The sequence below is a fragment of the Rhipicephalus sanguineus genome, chromosome 6, assembly GCF_013339695.2.
Source record: "Rhipicephalus sanguineus isolate Rsan-2018 chromosome 6, BIME_Rsan_1.4, whole genome shotgun sequence".
Lineage (NCBI taxonomy): Eukaryota > Metazoa > Arthropoda > Arachnida > Ixodida > Ixodidae > Rhipicephalus > Rhipicephalus sanguineus.
In genome coordinates, this window is record NC_051181.1 from 52,331,382 (window position 1) to 52,345,833 (window position 14,452).

Genomic DNA, 14,452 nt, shown 5'->3' on the forward strand with positions numbered 1-14,452 from the left:
AAATGCACAGGACAGGCGTTACACGCAACTAAACTTCGTTCAGGAAAGTTCCTCTGGATATACACACACCCGAGTGGCACGCGCAGGCGCACTGCACGTACGTTACAGTCACAAATGCAGTTATGACAGTTGCGTTACAGTTATGCTTATGCTTGTCCATTATGGCGGCGAATGCACGCGCGTTTCACGAACCCATGTGTATGTGTGGAAGGGGTCCTTGACAGTTCTTGAACAAGGTCATCATCACCGTTATCAGTGAGCACAAGCAGCTAAGCCGGACTTATTAATCAAATCCGTTCGTAATCGTGGCTACGAGGGTTCTAAGGGTAGTGAAGTTCGAGGTATATCACAGCTGGTGGAAATCCTGGATGCCTCTTACGATGAAATGATATATGACGCCTCCTGTCCTGCACGTGTGAGCGAAGTCTTTGGATGCCCTGTCTACATTCAAGCAGTCTTTCACGCACTATAAGGACCAGGCGTTGTTGGGTCTTGATAGATAAATGTTGAAGTCACCGGTAATGATAAGAGGCCTTGTTCGCTCGGAAGGTTTATTGTAGGAAGCATTGACCCCGGATTTTGCGTAATCGACGTGGTCTACGTTGCGGACCACGTGACTGAGTGCATGGTAGTTGAGCGTCTTCCAGGGGTGTTCTGTCTTCAGCTTATTCACCTTCCTTGTGTCCGTCACGGTGGTGTAGCGGTTACGGCGCTCGGCTGCTGACCCGAAGGTCGCGGGTTCGATCCCGGCCGCGGCGGTCGCATTTCGATAGATGCCAAATTCTAGATGCCCGTGTACTGCGCGATATCAGTGCACGTTAAAGAATACCAGACGGTCAAAATTCCAGAGCCCTTCGCAACGGCGTCTCTCATAATCATATCGTGGTTTTGGGACGTAAAACCCCAACAATTGTTAATATTATCACTTCCCTTCCGTGTCATTGTGTGTGTTCGCATTTACCTGTGGCACATACCCGCATAACTTAAACTCTGGTATGCGGGTATGTGCCACATGCGATTCAGGGAAAGGGTTTCATGACGTACGCGGCAGGTATTTTGCGTTATTCATGCCATGACCAGTGAATCCTCTTCGTCATACACTGGTCCCATGCTATGTCAATTTTGGTACATTAGAAGTTATGGAGACGACCAGGAGAGCGCCCAGACGTAGGCGGCTAGATAGATAGATAGATAGATACGTAGATAGAAACGCCCAAAGTGCCTGAGGTTCGCTAAGAAATGCTTCGCATTTAATAATAGTCGAAACAGTGCTGCGCTCTCAAAAAAATCACCATTATATCCACGAAGTGAATGATGTTAGATGAGCTTGCTCGGAGATGGTCGGGTAACCCGCGAATCCTCCGTACACATTCCTCTACCATCATATATAGACGTGACAACCTTGTTATACATTAGCCCTCTTCGCTTCGGCCTCCCGGGCTCTCACCGCAGGGTCTTGGCGGCGAGCCCGAGTAGCCGCTGCGTTGCGAGCCCGTCGCGCTGCCGCCTTGGCTGGGGTGTTCATGCTGCGGAGCGGCAACGAAGAGTGTTCACTTAGTGAGCTCCTGGCGAAAGAGAAAGGAAGCACGCCAAACGAGAGGCGCGGCCCTCGAGTAGTCACCTAACTAGCGCATGCGCTGAGCGTGGTGTGTGCCGCCTTGAGCGGCGGCGCGCCATCTAGTGAGCATTCTTGAAATCACCGGAGAGAGCGCTCCTGGCGGGACGAATGAGAAGTAGTGTACACGCCGGCGGCTGCAGACAAGGAGCTAGCATAAGGAGCAAGCTCCTGAAAATTTCTGTTTCACTGCGGAACGAAATAATAGATAACGTTTTGGTTACGTTTTCGTTCCGGTCAAAAATATCGTTTTTTTTCGTTTTTGGTTTTCGTTCCGTTCCGACACTCTGCCGATAATACTTTGCTTCCGAGTCAACTCGTCAAAGCTTATACCCACGTTCCTCCCAACGCGTGAACGGTTATGCCCATATAATGCCGTGGTCTCTAAGACGCTGTTGCGCTGCTTCCTTCGTCTGACCGCGTTATCACTCGGAAAGGTATGCTGCTACCTTTTGATACCGTGAACTAGGGCTTGAGTACAATTTTCACTTGCAGCTCGTTGATATAGCCAGTGATAATTGTTCAGCTGGGAATGTCTTACAATAGTGCACGCTGTCGACGACTTGCAGATCATGGAAGTGCCCTGTGACACGTGTACCGTGTCATCTACAGTACGCTCAAGGCTATTTCTACATATGATCCATTGTCGAGGGTTGTTTTTCTCTTGTTCCGTTGATGATAACATTACACCGTTACGACAATATCAGCTTCTATGTCTTTTAGAAGAATTTCGTTCTTGTTCCGACGTCGGGTAACCTTCCCTGGGCCTAACGTCAACTACTGCCAATAAAAACGACACTGGCGCCATTGCTTGAACGCTCGTATCATGTATCTCCTACGGAACGGCATGTAATGAACGAACAAGCCGACGGTATGTTTCGCCGCAAAGTGATTTATACTTGTCACACTCCGTGGGCATACCCTGTCATCCTAGTTTAAAAAAAGCTTATTCTGTGAGGTACCGCGTGGACTATCGGTGTCTCAACAAGATGGCTCGCAAGGAAGTTTACCCCTTACAGCGAATCAGGAAGGCGCAGAACTTTTTTCAACACTGATTTGCGACAGGGTATTGGCAAGTATGGCGGGTATTGGCGGTGGTCATTAAGGGTAACTGACTGGATTCCAAGAACGCGTGAGGAGGATACAAAAAATTAGGTGGGTAGATGATATTAAGAAGTTTGTAGGTATAACGTGGCAGCAGAATGCACAGGACCGGGTTGACTGGCGGAACATGGGAGAGGCCTTTGCCCTGCAGTGGGCGTAAACAGGCTGATGATGATGATGATTATCATGAAGTACCCGATGAAGTACCCTTGGCAGACGAAGACCGGCCGAAGACAGCTTACGTCCCCCCCTAGGGCCGCTACGAATTTAGCGTCATGCCTTCGGAAATTTGTAACACGCTGGCGACATTTGAGCGCCGTCAAGCTCACTACTGCGCCAATCGCAACGACCTGCTTTACCAGCGCAATTGCTATTCCGATGACCGCCAACAGTCGTTTGTATTATCTTGCAAAATATGCGCATCCTTCCACTCTGACACTCTAGAGTATTCATAACTATGGGTCGGATTTTCAGGCACTAAAAAGCACATTTCAGGCACCAAAATAGGCAGGCAAAAGAACGTTTTAGGCCTCCTACGTCGTAGATATAGGGCCAATCAATTTTTAAATATTTGCAAATGATTTCAAGCAATGACGTGCGTGACCTGTACCTACGACAGGAAAACAAAACAAAATGTTGTTTGTGATGGCACAAAGGCGCCAGAAGTTGAACATGGCCGTGCGAATGTCCCATGAGACTGCTGGACTAATGACGATCAATTGACTTTCAGCAAGCACACTGCTCAGATTCATGTTTAATAGCCACTGTCGCTCACCCGAGCGTCGCATATAGTGAAACAGGCATGAAAAAGAATACTTGAGAGCTGGAAATACTGATTTAAAATGCGCTACTTTATGTCCGACTGAGCAATTAAATTAAAATACAACAGATGTTTAATAAATGCGAAACAGACGACGATTTAGTATGAAATTACGTGTTTTTAAATGAGGGCTGTTAGGTGCAACTCTGGCAATTTTTACATATACAATGACACTATCCGAATTGTACAGGCAGGGCGTCCCAGCACTGTCAAACACACTTCCGGCCATTTGAGGTGCACATGTTTGAAGGAATCTGTTTGGAGAGGAGGCTGAATTTGTCTATCATTGTGAAAGCTGCGGAAGAAATAGCAAACTACCAGAAATTCCCGATTTTTGGATTCGAAATTGTCCATCTTGTCACTGAGAATAAGCTCTTACGCTGGGAAGGAACGCTCGACGTCGACAGATGTTGAATTTGGGAACATTCGATAGCTTAACCGACACTAGGATCCTAGAGTGCTCACCAGAAAGGACTCCTGAAACTTATTTATGCACAGAAAATCGCTCGTTCTTCTCCAAGAAGGACTGTATCTTTGTACCTGCCTTTTCGACCACTGCTCCTTACGGTGGTGATTCTTTGCTGCGCATAAAATTTAGGTGCACTTTAAAGAACCCCAGGTGGTCGAAATTTCTGAAGCCCTCCACTGCGGCGTCCCTCGTAATCATATCGTGGTTTTGGAACGTTAACCCCCACAGTTATTATTATTGCTGTGCATGAAGAACTTGCGCAATGTTCGCAATTAGAGTTTCTGCCGGACGTTCAAGTTTCTGATAGTTATTGTGAGGAACGCGGAGTTAGCGCACAAGTACGTCAGGTCTCCTTGGAGGCTATCTACAGAGAGGACAGCTAGACACTTCCTGACTGAAGCACTCTCGTGACATGAAAAGCTTTTAATCCCTTCCTTGATGTCCGAAAAGGAGTAGTTTTAATACTCAACACCTTCTAGCCATGTTCGCCAACGTGTCACGATGGGCTCTGGCGGAGTGGGCACGTACGGCAACTTCTCATTATACGAGCGCACGCGAGAAGGTGCCTTCAGGAAGACGGTCTTGGCTTTTGTTTTCCGGGAGTCGGTTGAAGAAGTGAAGTAGGTTGAACTCCATACCGTTCCGCACAGTGAATATGGCCCGGTAACATGAATAACACCCCCAAACTGCATTCGAAAGCAAAACTCAAGGGTAAATAGTGTTTATATAGGTGCCAATTTTGATATTGGCACTTATAGGTATTTACGTGCATTTAGGCACGAATATCCAAAATAGGCATCTTTAGGCACTATAAAACCACTAAAAAAGTCCATCTTAACCTCTAATTCATGCTCATATATGAAATTGGCGCGATAGGAGCGGAAGGAACAAAAGAGGCATTTGCCTAAAATCCGGTCAGGTGGTCTGCAACCCCTATCTTGCAGCAGTGGGCCATTTCGGCGCGTTGGCATTTACTTGTACAGTCCGCTTCCCCTGACATCAGCTGTCAGCCGCTGGGCTAACGTGGCAGTTAACCACCTCAGGCGATAAGCCCAAAATGCCTCGCTCCCGGCAGCTACAGCGAACTGTATTGCCTCCCTTCTACTTCATCGATGGATACTGAGCCATGGGCCATTGCAAGAACTGTTCAGTGATCACGGATGTGTCTTCTTGTCCGAAGTCGTGAATTCCATCCTCAGAGTACCGCGTTCTTCATTACATACTACTGCATACCACGCTCAGGCCAGTGCCCTTATTGAATGCTTTTATCCACGCTCAGGACGTGCTTTACATGGATGCCGCTTCCGACCACACTGAATGGTACGCCATTCTGCCCTTTGTACCACATTGTTGCTCAATACCACTGCTTTTCGTCCGTCTTATTCTATGGCAGTCACCCATAGCCTGCAATAGACACATGTTGGTATTTCAAAAGTCAAAATTTCTGTGAAAGTTTTGTACTTATTGCCCAGACAATATTATTTAGCATTTCTAATTAATAGACCCATTAGTTGGCAATAATGTAGTCGGAATATTCAGAGAAGCACGCCGTTTTAATTGCTAATGCCGTGCACATGTGTTTGTTTTATTTACGTTCTCCGGCACTCTTGCAAATGTGTTTGATATAAAGGGGGACCGCAGGGCCACAACCACAATTAAACTGGCGAAGACATAGATCGGGTATTTCGTCTTCTGAGCCTCTTGCCACCCACATGATGCATTCTGAAAAGAAACAAGTGATGATGTATCTTCTGTGCCACTTTGTATGCTCACTGCACTAATGCAGTGAAACCAAAGCTCCCGTCACAGGTTATAGTTACTTCTACAAAGGGTGAAGTGGTCTCTTCATATTCTTTATTATACGCATAAAACAGTTCAATTGATTCGTATTCCTTTCCTTTTCATTGCAGTTATTCTATAAACCGATCACAAGCTTTTAATTAACATGCAAATTTTACAGAAATAATCTTTGATTAATCATGACGTTCTGAGTGAAGTGTCGCGTTAACGTAAAAGCGCCTTCGACATATCTGTATCGAATGTCGTTCACACAACTCGTTTAGTTTTCTAGCGGTGTATGACAATTACAGAAAAAAGGTTCGTTGTGTTTCAGACGTCAACAGCTGTCTTATTGGACAAAAGTAGAATGGGTTCTATGGTCTTTGCGTTTATCCATTTGATTTCAACAGTCAAGAAGTAAGCCGACAAAAAAAAATTGCTCAGTGAACTTATAAATGATGCACTTCTTCACTTCAAAACGTTTTATTGCGATGGCAGTTATATGGACACTGCATGCGCATTCTTGCCGCCGCCGTCAGCGTGAGGTCTCCCATTAACTCGAAGTCGATAACATTGCCTCGCACGCCGTATGTGCTGTTGCGTTTGAAAACGTGCGACTGGAGCCGACGACCGTGGTCCAGTCGGAGAGGAAACTTCGCGGCCATCTTTCGTAGCGAGAAAAGCTGGTGGGGGGAAGGGGGTCATGATGCGCGAGGGGATGCGTCGCTCCCGCCGGAATTTCTGAAGAGGGATTCACGGATCAGCGGACGGATCATACCTTTGTGCGTACTGTGTAATTTTCGTTGAACCAATAGACATCACGAAGCTCTCTTCGCTCGCTGCAGTGGCCGGTTATGCCTTACGCCAGCATTTTTATAGTTACGTCAGATCTGATGCTAAATGTGTTAGCTGCTAGCCGTACTACGTGTGACATTACGCTTTGTTGCTATCGCATTAATTGCTTCGCGCTTGTGGATATACTGTGACATTTAATTTCTAGTGTTGCAGTACAAACTGCAGAAACTAGCAGAAACAGAAACTAAAACTCTCAACTGTTCTTTTTTGGGGGGTAGAGGCGTGAACACCTTAACAGCACGCCACACGGCACGCGTTCGGCACTGCATTGGAAACCTCGCTATGGTTTCCGCATCCACTACCATTCGATAGCCCCCGAATCCCTCTACAATATCGCTCTCTTTGCGCTGGATTTGGTGATGTTAGTGAAAGTTCTTTGCACCGGAGAAAGAGGTGGCACTGCGACTACGTACATGGCACTTCTGGTGCTACATAAACCCGCCTGTATATGTTTCAAGAGAAACTCCCCAAAGCTACGTAACTGCGACTGCGCTTCTCTCTCTTCTATACGAACGACTCCTATGTATATGATTTAGGCTTCTTCATACCTTTAGCTTATTGATAGCTTCTTCATACCTTACTAACTCGGCATCATACTTAGGAGCCTCGGCTCTTGGGCGCCAATTTCCTGGTACGACACGCAGCAGCGTTAAACTGCTAAATTTTTCGTGTGACGCAAGATGTGACGCAAGATGTGACGCAAGATGTTGTTTAGAAAGTTTTCTAGTGTGACAAGGTGAAGTTTTCACAATAAATTGCAAGGAAAGTAACCCTAAATAATTGTTCGTTCGTAATTCACCGGTTACCTTCGAGGAGCAGTCACTCGCAACTTTTATCAATTACGCTTCTCACCGGGCTAAATCTAATTTTATTCACTCACATTTTCTTTGTAAACAGCACAAGTCTGTGCACTGCATACTTACTATCTTGTTCACCATATATCTTGAAGACCGAGCATGTTTCGAAGTCACTGTATAAGCTCTCGGCTGTAGATGGGTTAGCGGTATCTGAAAGTGAAAAAAAAATGTTAGTGCATTCTTTAAAGCGTTTGATGGCTTTTCCACTGGGACAGGAATAGTAGTCACAGAAGTTGAAGTGTAGAGCGTCGCACTACATACAGGAACTCGCGGGAAAAGACGCTACATGAAAGTCTATTATAGTAATATCATTGGCCCCGCCACGGTGGTCTAGTGGCTATGGAGCTTGACTGCTGACTCGAGGTCGAGGGATCGAATCTCGGCCGCGGCGGCTGCATTTTCGATGGAGGCGGAAATGTTTAGGCCCGTGTACTTAGATTTAGGTGCACGTTAAAGAACCGCAGGTGGTCGAAATTTCCGGAGCCTCCACTGCGGCGTCCTCTCATAATCATATTGTGGTTTTGGGACGTTTAAACCCCAGATAATATTATTATTATTAGTAGTAGTAGTATCACCGCACGAGCTGCTTCAACGTACAAAATGTGCTGCAAGCCAGGCCAGTCCCCAGGGCCGCAATCGCAATCCTGAATTCTGCTACCATAAACTAGGCTATTTTCGTGGACGTAGAAAGTCACCTTCGAGACCATCAACAAAGCATGGGAACTTAGCTGCCAAGCAGCGCTGATTGTATAGAAGAAACTATGTAGTACCACCATTAACTTCTTGTGAAGGAGACAAAGGGCTTGTGCAGAGCTGCCATTTTGTTCATTGAGGGTAGGGCAGGTTCCTGCACGTAGGTTGATGGCGTATTTCTTAGGGAATAAACATCTGCAGCACACTCACACAGAAGCTATGGTGGCTTTAAAAACAAACTCTATTCACTTTAATTAGACTGCCTAATCGAAAGTGCGCACGTCCTGACGAGAAACGTCTCAGATCTTCCAGCGGACGGGTCGCTCTTCAGTACAAGCAACGAGATTTAAATTCGTATCATGAGCTATGTCGTCGATGCCGCCCTACCCACATGCCCTATTTTAATTCTGTAATGTGCTTCTAGCGGCCATGATCATCTTCATCAGCTGTCGTGTATTTATGGCGCGCTCAGGCGCATGTGCCTGCAAATGTGCCTCTTTCCTCGCGCGGCGAGCTGCTAGGTTAAAATAAAAATAATAAAAATAGTTTCTCATGCTCCTGCCGTCGGCATAAGCGGTTCTCAGCTCGCTTTCGCATGCGTTGGTATGGTGGACCTCAGTCCCTATATCGTAGTGACCCGGAGGCGATCACAAGACCAGCACTACAACATGGACGAGGCCGCGAACGACACACCAACGATCGGCGCAGAGGGCACCGCCGCGTTGCAGATTCAGCTGCCGTCTTTTTGGCCACAGAATCCTGCAGCCTGGTTTACACACGTGGAGGCCATCTTCACCGTTCGGGGGATTACTTCGCAACACACGAAGATCGTCGACGCTGTCTCCGCACTCTCACCGGATGTGGTTGCGGAGTTCTAGGGCGTTCTGGACGCGCCCGCGAAAGCACCCCTTATGACCACTTTAAAACGACGGCGCTCCGAAGCGAGCCCGTGTCTGTGTGCAGGCGTCTCCAGGAGCTTTTCAACGAAGAGGAGCTCGGCGACAGGCGACCGTCGGAACCTCTACGTCGCATGCGGCGGCTTCTGAGTGACTCTAGGTTGTGTTGTATCTAATAAAAGGACAAAGCGCGGTGACGTCACTGCTGACGCACCGCAACTTGTGTGTATATATTTCCAAGCAAGATGCTGGGTTATCAGATTAAACTGTTCGCCACGACACGTGTCACAGATGTCTTCTTATTCACAAGCTACAACAACTGGCAACGAATGATGAAGATCCTGAAACGAATCTACGAGGGGAAGGGGCGGATCCCGTGAAGGTCTGAGGCAGGGCAGAGCACGTAATGGCCAAGATATTGGAATACGACGCATTCCTGGAGGACGGCGTTGAAGACTTTGCTTCGTACGTGGAAAGATTCGCGCACTACTGCGAAGTAGCCAACGTACACCGGAGAAGCTGAACCCATATATGCACAGTGTCCTACATATAGGACGCTTCATTGACGCACTCTAACATCGCTATTTCTTTAGCTTATGACTAGCGCCACGTACAGCACATCGAGGAGGTCTCATTCTCAGCGTGTGCAAGCCTAGACATATCTTGCTTTTCAAGCTGCCACGCTCCGAGCGCTTTCTCCAGGCAAACGCGTGCTTTGTGTGAAAGACGCCACGGAGAGGAAGAAGTGCACGTAAAATGCCGACCGCTTTCTCCGGCCCAAGCGTGCTTTGTATGAAATACGTCATGGAGATGATGAAGTGCAATGTCGGTGTGCACGTGAAATGCTTCAAGGCTTACCACACCCGCCCTAATGCCCAGTGTCCTACATGTATAGGGACGGCTGAAAACAGTGTTGCGTTTACCTGGCAGTAAATACAGAACTTCTGTTTTCTTTTGAGGGTGTAAGTACACTTTTTGTGAAAAAAAAATATTTGTTTTGTCATTTTTTCAGTGTTTGGGCATATATGGGTTAAGAAGTGGTCTTCATAACGGTCATTGGCAAGAACGCGTACAAGACGCTCAAGGATTTGCTTCTACCGCCGACGCCTGCGGAGAAGAGGTCGACGTACTGAGTGACTATTACGAGCCTTCAAGCCGAATCATCGCAGAGCGATTCAGATTCAACAGGCGGTACCAAGCGGAAGGTGAGACAGTAGCGACGTTTGCACTTGCACTGAAGCACATTGCTGCTAAATGCAAGTAAGGCACATTCCTTGACGACACACTACGCGACCGGTTCGTCGCTGGACTGCGAAGCCCTGCCATTCAGACGGGTCTACTAAAAAGGAGCTGTCGTTTGAATCAGCTTGCGACTATGCGAGTTGAACTGGCGGAACAGGAGTCGAAGGGGTTTCGACCGGGCAGTGGAACGGAAGCCGACGTCGATGCGATAAGAAAGACAGGCAGGAAAGCGGCATTTGCGGTCAAGCCAGGGAAGCAATACGAGGCAACTAAGACAGTGTCACCATTGCGGGAAAGAGCACGATGCTATTTCTTGTCCTTATCGGAAAGCAAGGTGCTACAGATGCAAACGCACGGGTCACTTGGCTCGAGTATGCGGACAACGCCCGCCGGGTGCGGAAAAAATTCACGCCGTTGCCGATCAGCAAGGAGATGAGAGGATGCTCTACGCCGTACATCACGCCGACCTTTCCAAGCAGCCGTAAAAGGTAGAACTTATGCTTAGAAGGAAGTGCGTGCAGATACAAGTAGACACAAGAGCCGCTGTTTCTGTGATATCGGAAGACCTATGGAAGCAGCTAGTGAATCCTCCACCGCTCACACCGTCTACGGATAAGCTGAAGACTTACGGAGGAGTACAGCTGGAAGCGAAGGGGCAAGTCGAGGTTCCTGTCGAGTACAACGGACAACGCAAGATTCTACCGGTAGTTGTGGTGCCAGGAAACAAGCCAGCGCTACTTGGACGCGATTGAATTGAGAACCTGGGCGTCGACTGGAATGGCATTCACACGGTGCAAGCGAAGCTCACGGCGGACAACCTTGTGGAAAGGTATGCCAGTGTTTTCACTCCAGGGTTAGCACTGATAAAGGGCTTTCAAGTGCAACATTCCTTAAAAGAAGGCAGCATGCCACTGTTCCTAAAGGCAATTCCAGTACCATATGCCATAAGGGAGCGAGTTAAAGAAGAGCTAGATAGCCTACAAGCTGATGGGGTACTGGTGGGTGTAACGCAAAGTGACTGGGCCACGCCGTTGGTGGTAGTCGAAAAACCAGGGAACAACGTGCGTCTTTGTGGAGACTATAAAATGACAGTAAATTCTTGCGTTAAAACTGATAACTACCCGCTGCCAACGGTCGAAGACATCTTCGTGGTCCTAGCAGGAGGCAAAGTGCTTACCGTTTTGGACTTGTCCTCAGCGTACCAGTAAATTGAGCTGCACCCTGACTCGCGGCCCTTGTTGACTATAAATACACACATGGGCTTATCCAATATGTTCGAATGTCCTACGGCATTTCCAGTGCACCAGCAGTATTCCAAGCAATCATGGACAGTTGCTGAAGGGACTAAGTGAAGTAGTTTGTTACCTTGACGATGTGCTTATCACAGGTGGCGACTACAGCGAATGCCGGGCACGTGTAGAAGCAGTCCTGCAGCGCTTCGAGAAGAATGGCGTCAAAGTAAGGCACGACAAGTGCAAATTTTCTGTGAAGTCCGTAAGATATCTGGGCCACGTCATTGATGAGACAGGCGTGCACCCTTGACTTGAAAAGGTGGAAGCAATTATAAAGGCTCCAACGCCGAAAGATTACCGGGAACTAAAGGCCTATCTTGGCATGTTGACATTTCATTCCCGGTTCATGCCGCACATGTTATCGGAGCTAAGGCCGCTATACCAACTTCAAAAAGCGGAACCTTGGCCGTGGTCGGAGAAGATTGAAAAAGCATTTCAGAAACGCAAGGAAATGCTCACTCAGGATTCAGTACTAACCTTCTACGACCCTAAAAACCTCTAGGTCTCGTTGGCGACGCATCCCCTTGTGGGGTTGGAGCAGTGATATATCATGTTGTTTAGGCCAAGAGAAGCCGATAGCATACGCGCTAAGCAGCGCCGAGGAAGGCTACGCGCATATCGAGAAGGAGGCGTTGGCAGTGGTGTTTGGGGTAAAGCGCTCTTATAAATACATTTATGGGCGTGAGTTCTCGATTTAATCTGATCACATTCCGCTAGCTAGCTTCTTTGGCCAGACAAAGCCAATTCCACAGATGGCTGCCGCGCGCGTACGACGCTGCCGCGCGCATGCTCCTGGCGGATTATCAGTACAAGTGGACTTATAGAAAGGGTGCGCAAGTGGCTAACGCTGACGCGTTATCACAATTGCCACTTCCGAACGAAGCAGACAAGAGCGACTACGTTCTGTTTTTCTCCGCTGTTGAATCAATACCGCTGTCAGCAAGCAAGATGCAAGCGGAAACTGGGAAAGACCGCTCGTTGTCTAAAGTGAAACATCGTTTTGAATGGGTGACCTGAAATACTATCAAATGTTGACATTGCACCCTATTTTGTATGGCGAAACGAGCTGTCTCTAGACTCTGGTTGCATAACCTGGGGCACTAGAGTATTTATTCCCGAATCTTTGCAGCCAGAAGTGCTACAGCTTTTGCACGAGGGGCACCCTGGTACCACTCGCATGAAAATGCTATCAAGAAGTCACATGTGGTGGCCGAAGTTATATGAGCTGATCGAAGAAATAGTTCGACGCTGTTTGACTTGCCAGCTCAGCCAAAACTCTGCACCCGCCATACCACTTATGTCATGGGGATGGCCCGCCAGACGGTGGCAACGAGTGCACCTAATCTTTGCATACTACAAACAACACTGGTTTTTGGTGCTTGTCGATGTCCATTCTAATTCGGTGGACGTTATACAGATGAAATCGACCATGGCGTCGAAGACAGTAGAAAAGCTTCGCACCGTTGAGATAATGACAGATAATGGTCCTCAATTTGTATCTGACGAATTTGTAGTTTTCCTCCGATCCAATGTTGTGCAACACGTCAAGACTACTCCGTACCATCTATCTTCTAATGGGGCAGCAGAGAGGCTCGTCCATGCGGTAAAGAACCTTGTATGCCAACTGCGAGGTGAGCAGCCATCGGGGCAAGCTCGGACCATTCAACACCGGCTGGACCAGTTCCTCTTCACATAGCGCAACACGCCATGCTCCACGACTGGTAAGACTCCTGCACAGAGTTTCCTGTCTTGAGCACCGCGCCCGCGTCTCAGCATTTGGCACCCTGAATTACCAAGCGGTCAGAGCCTACTCCATAGAGATCAAGACCAGGGACAAAAAAAAGAATGGAGGAAGGAAATTTGAGCAGGAGAACGTGTCCGGGTGAAGAGATATCGCAGGCGACCCACACGGGTTAGAAGGAACGAGGGTAGCGATGCGGGCTTGTTGGTCTGTCATGGTTCTTGGATGTGTGCACGAAAAGACAAGGACGAAGGGAAGAAGGACACACATTGGCGCTACATAGCGTGAGTGTGTGTGTCCTTCTTCCCTTCGTCCTTGTCTTTTCGCGCCCACATCCAAGAACCTAGAAGGACCGATTGTTCGCAGTGTCAGGTCGTAACTTACATATTCACAGTGGAAGGCCACGAGCGATTCATGCATGCTGATGACATTGTTAATACAAGTATTCCTCTTAGTCTACCCAGAACAGTACACCATGGCACACTCTAGCGCAATGGTCCCGGCGACCTCTGAAGAAACAGAGGAAACCACTACCGAGGTCCAGGAACTAACGTGCGAAGCTACAGATTCTACCACCGCTGAAGAACAGTCTCCTGAACCTCTGCCACGCCGAAAGACAAGGGTTCAGCCACAGCCTGAAAAATATGGATATTAAATAAAATAAGATAGAAGGAATGTTGAATTTAATAAAAGGACAACGCGCGCTGACGTGACTACTGACGCACCGCAACTTGTGTGTATATATTGCCAAGCAAGATGCTGGGTTCTCAGATTGAACAGTTCGCCACGACACGTGTCCCAGCTGAGCTGCGACAGCTTGGACGCCGTAGGATTTAGAGGGGGGGAAGGGGGCGCTTCCCAATTTTCAACCACTTGGCGTCGTTCTTTGAAGTGCTCTCAAATTTAAACACAAGGGCCGCTAGCATCTTGCCTTCATAAAAATGCGACTGCCACAGCCGGAATCTAACCCGCGTCATTCAAGACATAATATTTGATTTCGTAATAACCTTTTCAATGGTGGCAGATGCCTTAACATGACTAAGGTATAAATTACGACACTAATAAGGAGTTTTTAATTAGGGGATACAG